Source organism: Zootoca vivipara, chromosome 7, assembly GCF_965207765.1.
Source record: "Zootoca vivipara chromosome 7, rZooViv2.hap1.1, whole genome shotgun sequence".
Taxonomy (NCBI): Eukaryota; Metazoa; Chordata; class Lepidosauria; order Squamata; family Lacertidae; genus Zootoca; species Zootoca vivipara.
Window position 1 is genome coordinate 94,542,949 of NC_142590.1, and position 9,484 is coordinate 94,552,432.

Consider the following 9,484-nt stretch of genomic DNA (forward strand, 5'->3'; position numbering starts at 1 on the left):
GCTCCCTCAGAGCCGCGCTGCCTGGTGACTGTTCTCGGCGCGCCAGGCCAAGGGGAGCCTTCTCGGGGGAGCCGGAGCCCCCGTCTTGGGCAGCATGGCTCGCCTCAGGCGTTGGGCCTGGAAGTCTTTCCGCGTGGCCCCCTTTGGAAGGGGCAACGGGGAGCAGCAGGGTCTTCGCTGGCTCTGCCTCTGAGGCACCCAGACCGCTGTCACCCCCCTCGCCCCAAAGCTTCAGGTACGGTATGTAAGGATTCCCAGAAAACAGACTGAAGAAGCCCTGCAAAGCAGCGGCATTTCTCTACGTTAGATTCAAAAATCTCCACTACTGCTGACATAGAGTCTTTTCCCGTGTATAATACACCTTAGTGTATAACACGCCCCCTGTTTTGGGGGACTCAAAATTAAGAAAAAAAGATTGCCCTGAGTTGTTGAGCTTTTTTTTAGGGGGGATTGCAAGAAATTGAGCACCCGCCTGACCTACGCTGTACATGTTGCATAAACCACAGATCGTCTCCCCTCGCCACCAATCACCCACCCGATTGCCGCAGCGACAGCATATCAACACCAGCCCTTGCCGCAGCCACCAGCAACACACACAATAGCCACTGACAATCTCTGACTCACAGCGCCAACCAATCCCACATCCCCCCCCACCCCATGCACTATCCATGTAGAAGATGACCCCCAAATTTTAACCTAATCTATCTATATCTTCTCTATATAAATAAAAATGTAACTGTTCATTTGTTCAAAATTTTAAATCTCCAAAAAGTTCTTCACCAATTGCTTTGAAATTTTGACACAACGTTGCATTCGAATACGCACGTGTTTTTGTACCTACTCTTATACAGTACTTTTTTTGAAAAACAGCACCATCTGTTGGATGTACTGTAAAAGCAACACACGCTATACTAAATATTTAAGGATTCCTATTCAATGTTTCTGATTTACGATGCATTTACAATTTCCAATTTTATGATTCCATTTCAATGTTTCTGATTGCATTGTTAAATTGAATTTTCATAGATTTTGATTTATTTTAATTTTGATTTAATTATTTCATGTGGCATGGCGTTGGAATTGAGCTGTGTCGTTTACCATGCTGTTCATTTCGTGAGTACTGTATAGTTTATTTTTTATTGTTGTATTGTTTTTCATTTCTTTTTTAAACTGTTTTTCTTATTTTTCAGTGCAATTGGCAGTGAAATTGAGCTTTGTCGATTGATCTGCATTTGAATTGAAATATTTTGTTAGTATTTTTTTCTTTGTTTTTTAGTTCATGTTTTTCCCCTTTTTAATGTTTTGCAATTTTATATGTTTTTTGTTATAAGTTACTTTCTTCTTTTTCAGTGCAATCGATCTGCTTTAGTTAATCAAAATAATGTCTCGCAGAAGATCAAACTTAGGTCGCCGTACTCGCAAAGCGCAAGCAACGCGACGAGTAATTGCAAATCGAACTGAGGAAGAACGGGCATCAGTGAACGAGCAAAAGAGACAAAGAATGGCTCAAATACGTGCTGAGGAAACACCAGAGCGACGTGCAGCCAGACTTGAGGATGCACGGTTGCGAGCACGGCAAGTGCGTTCTGCAGCTTCAGATCGCCTTCGTTATCAGCAGAATGAACGCAACAGACTGAGAGTGGCTGAAAGACGTCAACGAGAAACAGATCAGCGTCAAACACGACTCCGTGCTCACCAATCACGGGATTACAATTGCCTTGTATTCCAGTACAACCCAGCTGATGATTATAGTTTAAGCCAGCATGTTCTCATCAGCACTATGGGTGAAGTGTGTACTCATTGCAAGGGTCTGAAATTGAATGAAGAAATGAAAGGAATGCTTTACGCCGCTGGAAAAATTAAACTGCCTCAACTTGGAGAGCCACCAGAGCCATCTGGGAACAGAAGCAGGGAGCCGGCTTTATGATAAATTTGTCCTTTCACTTTGAAAGTTGGCATGAATTGAGCTGTTACGATTTCTGCGCCGAATGACGTCATTTGGAAGCATTAGTTGTATTTCCTGATGTTAGATAGGAAATGCTTTGATTCGGCGGTATATCTGGCAAGCAAAAAAAAAATAATTGTATACCCACAAGCATTGTGAAATTAAACATGTTAGAAACTTACGCTTTCTCTTTTCTTTTCCATTTTACAGACTGAGCCACAGCAACGCGTGGCTGGATACAGCTAGTTTCTTAATTAAAAATGCCTTGTCTTGCACACGGAAAAGTACAGTAATTTGGGATTAAAGGCAGCAAAAACAGCGACACCTTGCAGGACTTCCTGGCTGTGCTGCGGACCCTTTTTTTTGAAACTGCAGAAAGGCCAGAAGCTCACCAAACCTGTTAGGTCTGGAGTGTTCAGTTTGGGTCTCTGCTGCCGCGCCCCCCCCATTTCTGCCAGGGTCTCTGTTTTAGACCCACCACTTCCCTGTCTTGTGAGTGCTCCAGAGGATTGTCATGTTGAGCTGGAAATGTTGTGTGTCTTGAGTAGTTTGGTCACCTAAGGGTTACTTAATGCACTTCTTCAGGATTGGGTGGCTGGCAGGGAGATATTGCATGACACCCCCTTGGGTGCTTTCTCAGAGAAGTGAGAAGAGGGTCCCTCCAGAAAATGCCTGCAGAAGAGCTGGAGTGTTTATAACTAACTTGCTTCCATAAAATGGGAGAGATGCTGTCAGAAAGTGACACAATATTTGGACCTTATAGTCTTCTGCATAGTGCACAGAGGTTCCGTGTCTCAAAAAAGGTGGATGGAACAATTGCAGCCACATCCAGGAGAGGCTCTTGGTGGCTTGGCATGGCCAGAGGTATAACATTATTTTGGGAAGGGGGATTCTGTTTATCTACTGTGTGACCTGAGAATGAAAACCAACAGTCTCAAAATGCTGACATTTGTGCACAGTTCCTTTGGGTACAGGTAGGTAGCCTTGTTGGTCTGCCGTAGTCAAAACGAAATAAAAAAAATCATTCCAGTAGCACCTTAGAGACCAACTAAGTTAGATATCTGAAGAAGTGTGCATGCACATGAAAGCTCATACCAATAACAAACTTAGTTGGTCTCTAAGGTGCTACTGGGATGAATTTTTTTATTTAGTTCCTTTGGGGTTCAGCTGAAGTCTTGCTCTGAAAACTCCAAAGTGCTAGGACTCAGAGTTATACCAAATGCTATTGCTCAGAGGAGGCCCGTGGTTTCTAGCAACTGTTGTTCGGAAGCCTTGCTGCCTCCAGCTGTGGAGGCAGAGCAGAGCCATCCTGGCCAGTGGCCATCAATAACCCTCTCTTCCTCCGTGAATTTGTCTAATCCACTTTTAAAGCCATTTAAGTTGGTGGCCATTACTTCCTCCTGTGGGATTGAGTTCCATAGTTTTGATTTCTGCGCTGTGCATTGTAGTCTCTCCTTTTGTTGTTGTTTAGTTGTTGGGATTGGGATGTAGACTGATCTTCTCCAATCCTCTGGCCATTGCTGAGTTTTCCAAACTTGCTGGCATATTGGGTGTAGCACCTTAACAACATCATCTTTTAAAATTGGAGAAGATCAGCATCTTAAAAAGCAGAGACATCACCTTGCCTACAAAGGTCCGTATAGTTAAAGCTATGGTTTTCCCAGTAGTGATGTATGGAAGTGAGAGCTGGACCATAAAGAAGGCTGATCGCCAAAGAATTGATGCTTTTGAATTATGGTGCTGGAGGAGACTCTTGAGAGTCCCATGGACTGCAAGAAGATCAAACCTATCCATTCTGAAGGAAATCAGCCCTGAGTGCTCCCTGGAAGGACAGATCGTGAAGCTGAGGCTCCAATACTTTGGCCACCTCATGAGAAGAGAAGACTCCCTGGAAAAGACCCTGATGTTGGGAAAGATTGAGGGCACAAGGAGAAGGGGACGACAGAGGACAAGATGGTTGGACAGTGTTCTCGAAGCTACGAACATGAGTTTGACCAAACTGCGGGAGGCAGTGGAAGACAGGAATGCCTGGCGTGCTCTGGTCCATGGGGTCACGAAGAGTCGGACACAACTAAACGACTAAACAACAGCAAAGGGCATGAAGTACAACTTACAAAATCAACAAAAGATCCATAAAAACATTTTAAAATATCAATAATTGCTGGCTAGTTCTGGTTACAGGTAGGTAGCCGTGTTGGTCTGGGTCGAAGTAAAATAAAAAAATTCCTTCAGTAGCACCTTAAAGACCAACTAAGTTTTTATTTTGGTATGAGCTTTCATGTGCATGCACACTTCTTCAGATCAGAAGAAGTGTGCATGCACACGAAAGCTCATACCAAAATAAAAACTTAGTTGGTCTTTAAGGTGCTACTGAAGGAATTTTTTTATTTTGCTGGCTAGTTAAAAGTCCTGTTGTGAAGGCCTATGTGAACAAAGAAGTTTTCAAATGACATCTGAAGGAAGAGAGGGTGGTTCCTGCTCAACCCCTGCAAGAAGTTCCTCCTACGCTCCGTTCTGCTGCTTCCAGTCTTGCCTCAGAAGCACCCTGTTCCCAAAGTGCCTTTGGAACAGCCCCATAATCCGCAAACCCCTACAGAACCAGCAGGTGACCTGCAAGCATCTCCTGCCGTCCCTCTTTCCTGCCTCTCCTGCGTTGGATTTCGGACTGAAGCTCCTCTGGGCAGGAAACGGTCTATTATTCCTGTCAAGCCCCAGTTCCACTGACGGCATTTCATTACTCTTTTATTAATATTGTTAATCTTGTGCCTGCAGGTACCTGTTTCACAGTGGAAGATGATATTTGCATCTGCTACCTAATCCTCCATTTGAAGTTTGAATATCTGCCTAAATCCTCTTCCCCTTTTTTTCAAAGGGGGGGCGGGGGAGGGAAAATGCCTCCCCTAATGCGATAATGCCTTGGAAATGAAAAGTTGGCTTTGCATATTCAGGACGCAATTCTGCATTTCATGTTCATAAGCTCTGGAGACATCTACACTGATTTCCAGGAGGGCCAGGAGTGACCAAACTTTCTCAAAGACCCTTTTGCTCATAGCATTAAGAAACCAATGACCAAGGTCAGTTCCGCTGGGATTGCAGAAAGATCCGGCAGGCCTGGGTTTGCCAGTTGGAGAACAGCCTTTACCAAAGGCGTCCTGGGCTTTGAAGACACTCGAACTCAGGACACAAGGGAGAAACGTGCTAAGAGGAAGGCACACTTGGCAAATCCACACCGTGATCAACTCCTGCCTGGGAACCAAGGTCCCCACTGTGGCAGGACATGTGGATCCAGAATTGGCCTCCACAGTCACTTACGGACTTGTTGTTAAAACCATGTTTATGGAAGACAATCATACTCGGCTACGAGTGATTGCCAAAGAAGAAGAATATTTCAGCCCATAGGTGGGAGTTTGTGGCTGTGATCCAGAATGGTCTGGTCTTCATGTAGCCTCTCTGGATGTTCATGAAGTTTCCTTCCTCATTGCTGTCCAGTAATGCTTTGCTGGACGCAGGTGGCGCTGTGGGTTAAACCACTGAGCCTAGGGCTTGCCGATCAGAAGGTCGGCAGTTCGAATCCCCGCGACGGGGGTGAGCTCCCGTTGCTTGGTCCCAGCTCCTGCCAACCTAGCAGTTCGAAATCACGTCGAAGTGCAAGTAGATAAATAGGTACCACTACAGCGGGAAGGTAAACGGTGTTTCCGTGCGCTGCTCTGGTTCGCCAGAAGTGGCTTAGTCATGCTGGCCACATGACCTGGAAGCTGTACGCCGGCTCCCTCGGTCAATAACGCGAGATGAGCACCGCAACCCCAGAGTCGTCCGTGACTGGACCTAATGGTCAGGGGTCCCTTTACCTTTAATGCTTTGCATCATGACAAGCACTATGAACAGAAGAGGATAAGGAGAGTCTGCTGGATCAGGCCAGGCCAGTGGCCCATCTAGTCCAGCATCCTGTTTTCACAGTGGCTGAACAGTTGGGCAAGGGTCATGCCCCAAAGTCCAGCAAGTGGTATTCAGAAGCACCCCTGCCTTCAACTGTGGAAGGCAGAGCATAGCTGTGATGGGTAGGAGCCATCAACGGTCCTCTCCATCAGTTTGTCTAATAATCCTCTCTTGAGCCCATGCAGCTGAATCTGCTCTCTTCTCTCCCAAATGGACCTTTTGTTCTATGCAAGGCATAACAGAAGTCCTGTTCTTAAAGAATCCAATATTAAAACAAGCAAGCATCACTTGCTCCTGCTCCCCAGGAGTACTTGAAAGCTCATTTTCCAAAGATAAGAATTTTTATGGGGGTCGAAGGGTCCCTTTGTGTGAAGAAATGCTTGTTTTTGTCTTCCTTGAGCCCTAGGCTGTGGCATCTGCAGTGGTGAAAGTTGCCCAGGATCTCGGACCTACATGCTCCCCAGCCACCCTGAAGGTGTGTTGTCATCAGGCAGGAGGTGGCCACCAGGAGGCAGCACCGAGGCTTCTGGGACTTGTGGCACAGCTCATCTTGGTGTGGTGGCAAAATCAAATGCTGGAAGGGGTTTTTAAAAAATAAAATAAAATGTTTTATTAAGGCGATTTCAGTTAAAAGAAATAAAGTGAAACAGAAAAAGAAGGAGGAAAAGAGATGGAGAAAAACAACAACAAAGATACTGTACATATAAAAGTGAAAATATGCAAAACGAGAAGAATAAACAATATTCCTATGCATCCTTGTATAAATTGGTATAGTATTATTGTCCTAGTGCTTATGTAAATGCTGATAGCCTACTACGTTTTGTATAAACTCATTCCAAATGTTCCCGTATTTATCCATACAGAGTCTCCGCCTGTAAGCTGTCCGTTCATAAATTGCCAGTGATGTAATATCGTCAGTCTGTTGATTGAAGGGTATCATAGATTTATTTTTCCAATTCCTCAATATCAAATCTCTTGGCCACCATTAGGGTACGGTCTTAATTTTAAATCTAACGACACCTTAGGTATTGAAGCTAATACTTTCCCCGCTGTCTGGGTAATAATGATATGATGATAATATGATGGCAGAGGTGGCCCACCCTCGGGAATCCTGGCTCAAGAACATAACACGAACAAGAAGTGCCTGGCTGCTGCATCAACCCAAAGGCCCACCTAGTCCAGCCTCTTGTTCTCACAGGGGCCAGCCAGATGCCCCAAAGTGAAACCAGCAAGCAGGATCCAAGCACAAGAGCAACTCTCCCCTCCTATGGTTTCCAGCAACTGGCATTCAGAGGCATTGCTGCCTCCAGTGTGAAGGCAGAGCAGAGCCATCCTGGCTAGGGGCCATCAATAGTCCTCTCCTCCATGAATTTGTCTAATCCAGGGTTTGGGGGGGGGCACCAGGCTGGGGACAGCTGATAGAGGCAGGGGTCAGCCAGATACTTCATAGGTTCAGGAAGTTGATCACTTCTCCTACCTAGACAGTTACCTTTCCACAAGGACCAACATTGATGCCGAAATCCAGCATCACCTGAGCTCTGCGAGTGCGGCTTTCTCCCGATTGAAGTGCAGAGTGTTTGAGGACTGGGACATTCGCAGGGAAACCAAAGTGCTTGTTTACAAAGCTATTGTATTACCAACCTTACTATATGGTTGTGAAACACTGACCACTTATAAACGCCATCTCCAACTCCTTGAAAGATTCCATCAACGGTGTCTCCGAAAATTTTTACACATCACTTGGGAAGACAGGCAAACTAATATCAGTGTACTGGAAGAAGCAAAGATCACCAATGTTTAAGCAATGATTCTTCAACATCAACTTTGTTGGACTGGTCATGTTGTGTGGATGCCTGATGATCGTCTTACAAAGCAACTACTCTATTCTGAACTTAAAAATAGAAAGCGGAAAATAGAAATAGAAAAGAGGTTTAAAGACTGTCTCAAGGCAAATCTTTAAAAATGTAGTATAAACACCAACAACTGTGAGACAGTGGCCTGTGAGCGCTCCAGTTGGAGAGTAGCCTTTACCAAAGGTGTCACGGGCTTTGAAGAAACTTGATCTCGGGACGCAAGGGAGAAACATGCTAAAAGGAAGGCCGGCTTGGCAAATCCACACCATGATCAACTCCTGCCTGGAAACCAATGTCCCCACTGTGGAAGGACGTGTGGATCCAGAATTGGCCTCCCCAGTCACTTACGGACCCATTGTTAAAATCGTGTTTATGGAAGACAATCTTACTTGGCTACAAGAGATCGCCGAAGAAGAAGAAGAAGAAGAAGAAGAAGAAGAAGAAGAAGAAGAAGAAGAAGAAGTTCAGGAAAAGGGCATTTGACGCTTATGCCCAGCATATTTGGGTTGGTCAGTCGTGCTGTGACATCTATACTGTCAAAGAAGAGAGACCAAGAGTACTGTTCTCACTCAAAGCCAGTGATTACTGATAACTCCACCCCACCCCCCAATATCCTCCATGCCTTCCCCACATCTTCAAAGCCATTTGTGAGAATGGCCACTGTGGTTGAATTCCTTGGGATAAATTATGGTGTTCAGAAAAAACCTTCCCTTTTTATTTAAATCTTGTTTCCAGGAATCTCAGTGAACGATGTTTCTGTTCTTGAGAAACTGTTGTCACATCTTATTTCCTTTCCACTCCCAGCAACGTTAAAAAGTTCCCCACATGTCCTTATTTACCTTTAAATCTGCTGCCAGGATTTTTAAGTGGATGATGTTTCTGCATTTTGAGAAACTGTTGAGATCTCATTCCCTCTCCCTGTGATGTTACAGAGTTCCTCATATGCCCTTCATTGACCCTCTTCTTCAAGGATCCAAACCTTGTCTTTGGAGAGGTGATCACTTCCTGTCAGATCCCTTTCACAGGATTTCACCTTTTGAAGACAAGGGTGACCGGTGAGGCCCGCCCCACAGATTGAAATTTTCAGGTGAGCTGTGATTGTGTGTGTGTGTGTGTGTGTGTGTGTGTGTGTAACACATAGACTTTCTCCGCCCACTGCTTTGCAGGGCTCTTTTTGCTGATAGAATCAGAATTCAAAATGACCTTAACAGATTGGGGAACTGGGCCCAAGCTAACAAAATGAATTTCAATAGGGACAAATGCAAGGTTCTGTACTCCAGCAGGAAGAACCAGATGCACAAATATAGGATGGGGGACACCTGGCTTACTAGCAGTACATGTGAAAAGGATCTAGGGGTATTGGTGGACCAAAAGCTTAGAATGAGTCAACTGTGATGCAGCAGCCCCCCAAAAGCTAATGCTATTCAAAGGCTGCATCCACAGAAGCATCGCGTCCCGATCAAGGGAAGTCCTGCTCTATTCTGCCTTTGTCAGACCCCACCTGGGATTAGATGTTGACAAGGAGGAGGGCGAACGAGATGATCCAGGGTCTGGGAACCAAGCCTGATGAGGAATGGTTGAAGGAGCTGGGTATGTTTAGCTTGGAAAAGAGGAGATGGGGGAGATATGAGAACTGACTCATGGAAGATGGAGCAAGCTTGTTTTGGACTAAAAATCAGGGAGAACTTCCTGAGGGTAAGAGCTGTTTGACAATGGAATGGGCCTCTTCATGACTCTCCTCGTTGGGAGG

The 9,484-nt window shown here is 45.2% G+C and overlaps 1 long non-coding RNA gene across 1 annotated transcript; it reads left to right on the plus strand.

The window, feature by feature from the left end:
* Nucleotides 1-15: 15 nt before the first annotated feature.
* Nucleotides 16-2,126, plus strand: LOC118089519 (uncharacterized). Its single transcript, XR_004693121.3, has 2 exons — nucleotides 16-235; nucleotides 1,351-2,126. It is a non-coding gene; the product is annotated as an uncharacterized LOC118089519 (long non-coding RNA).
* Nucleotides 2,127-9,484: the final 7,358 nt, after the last annotated feature.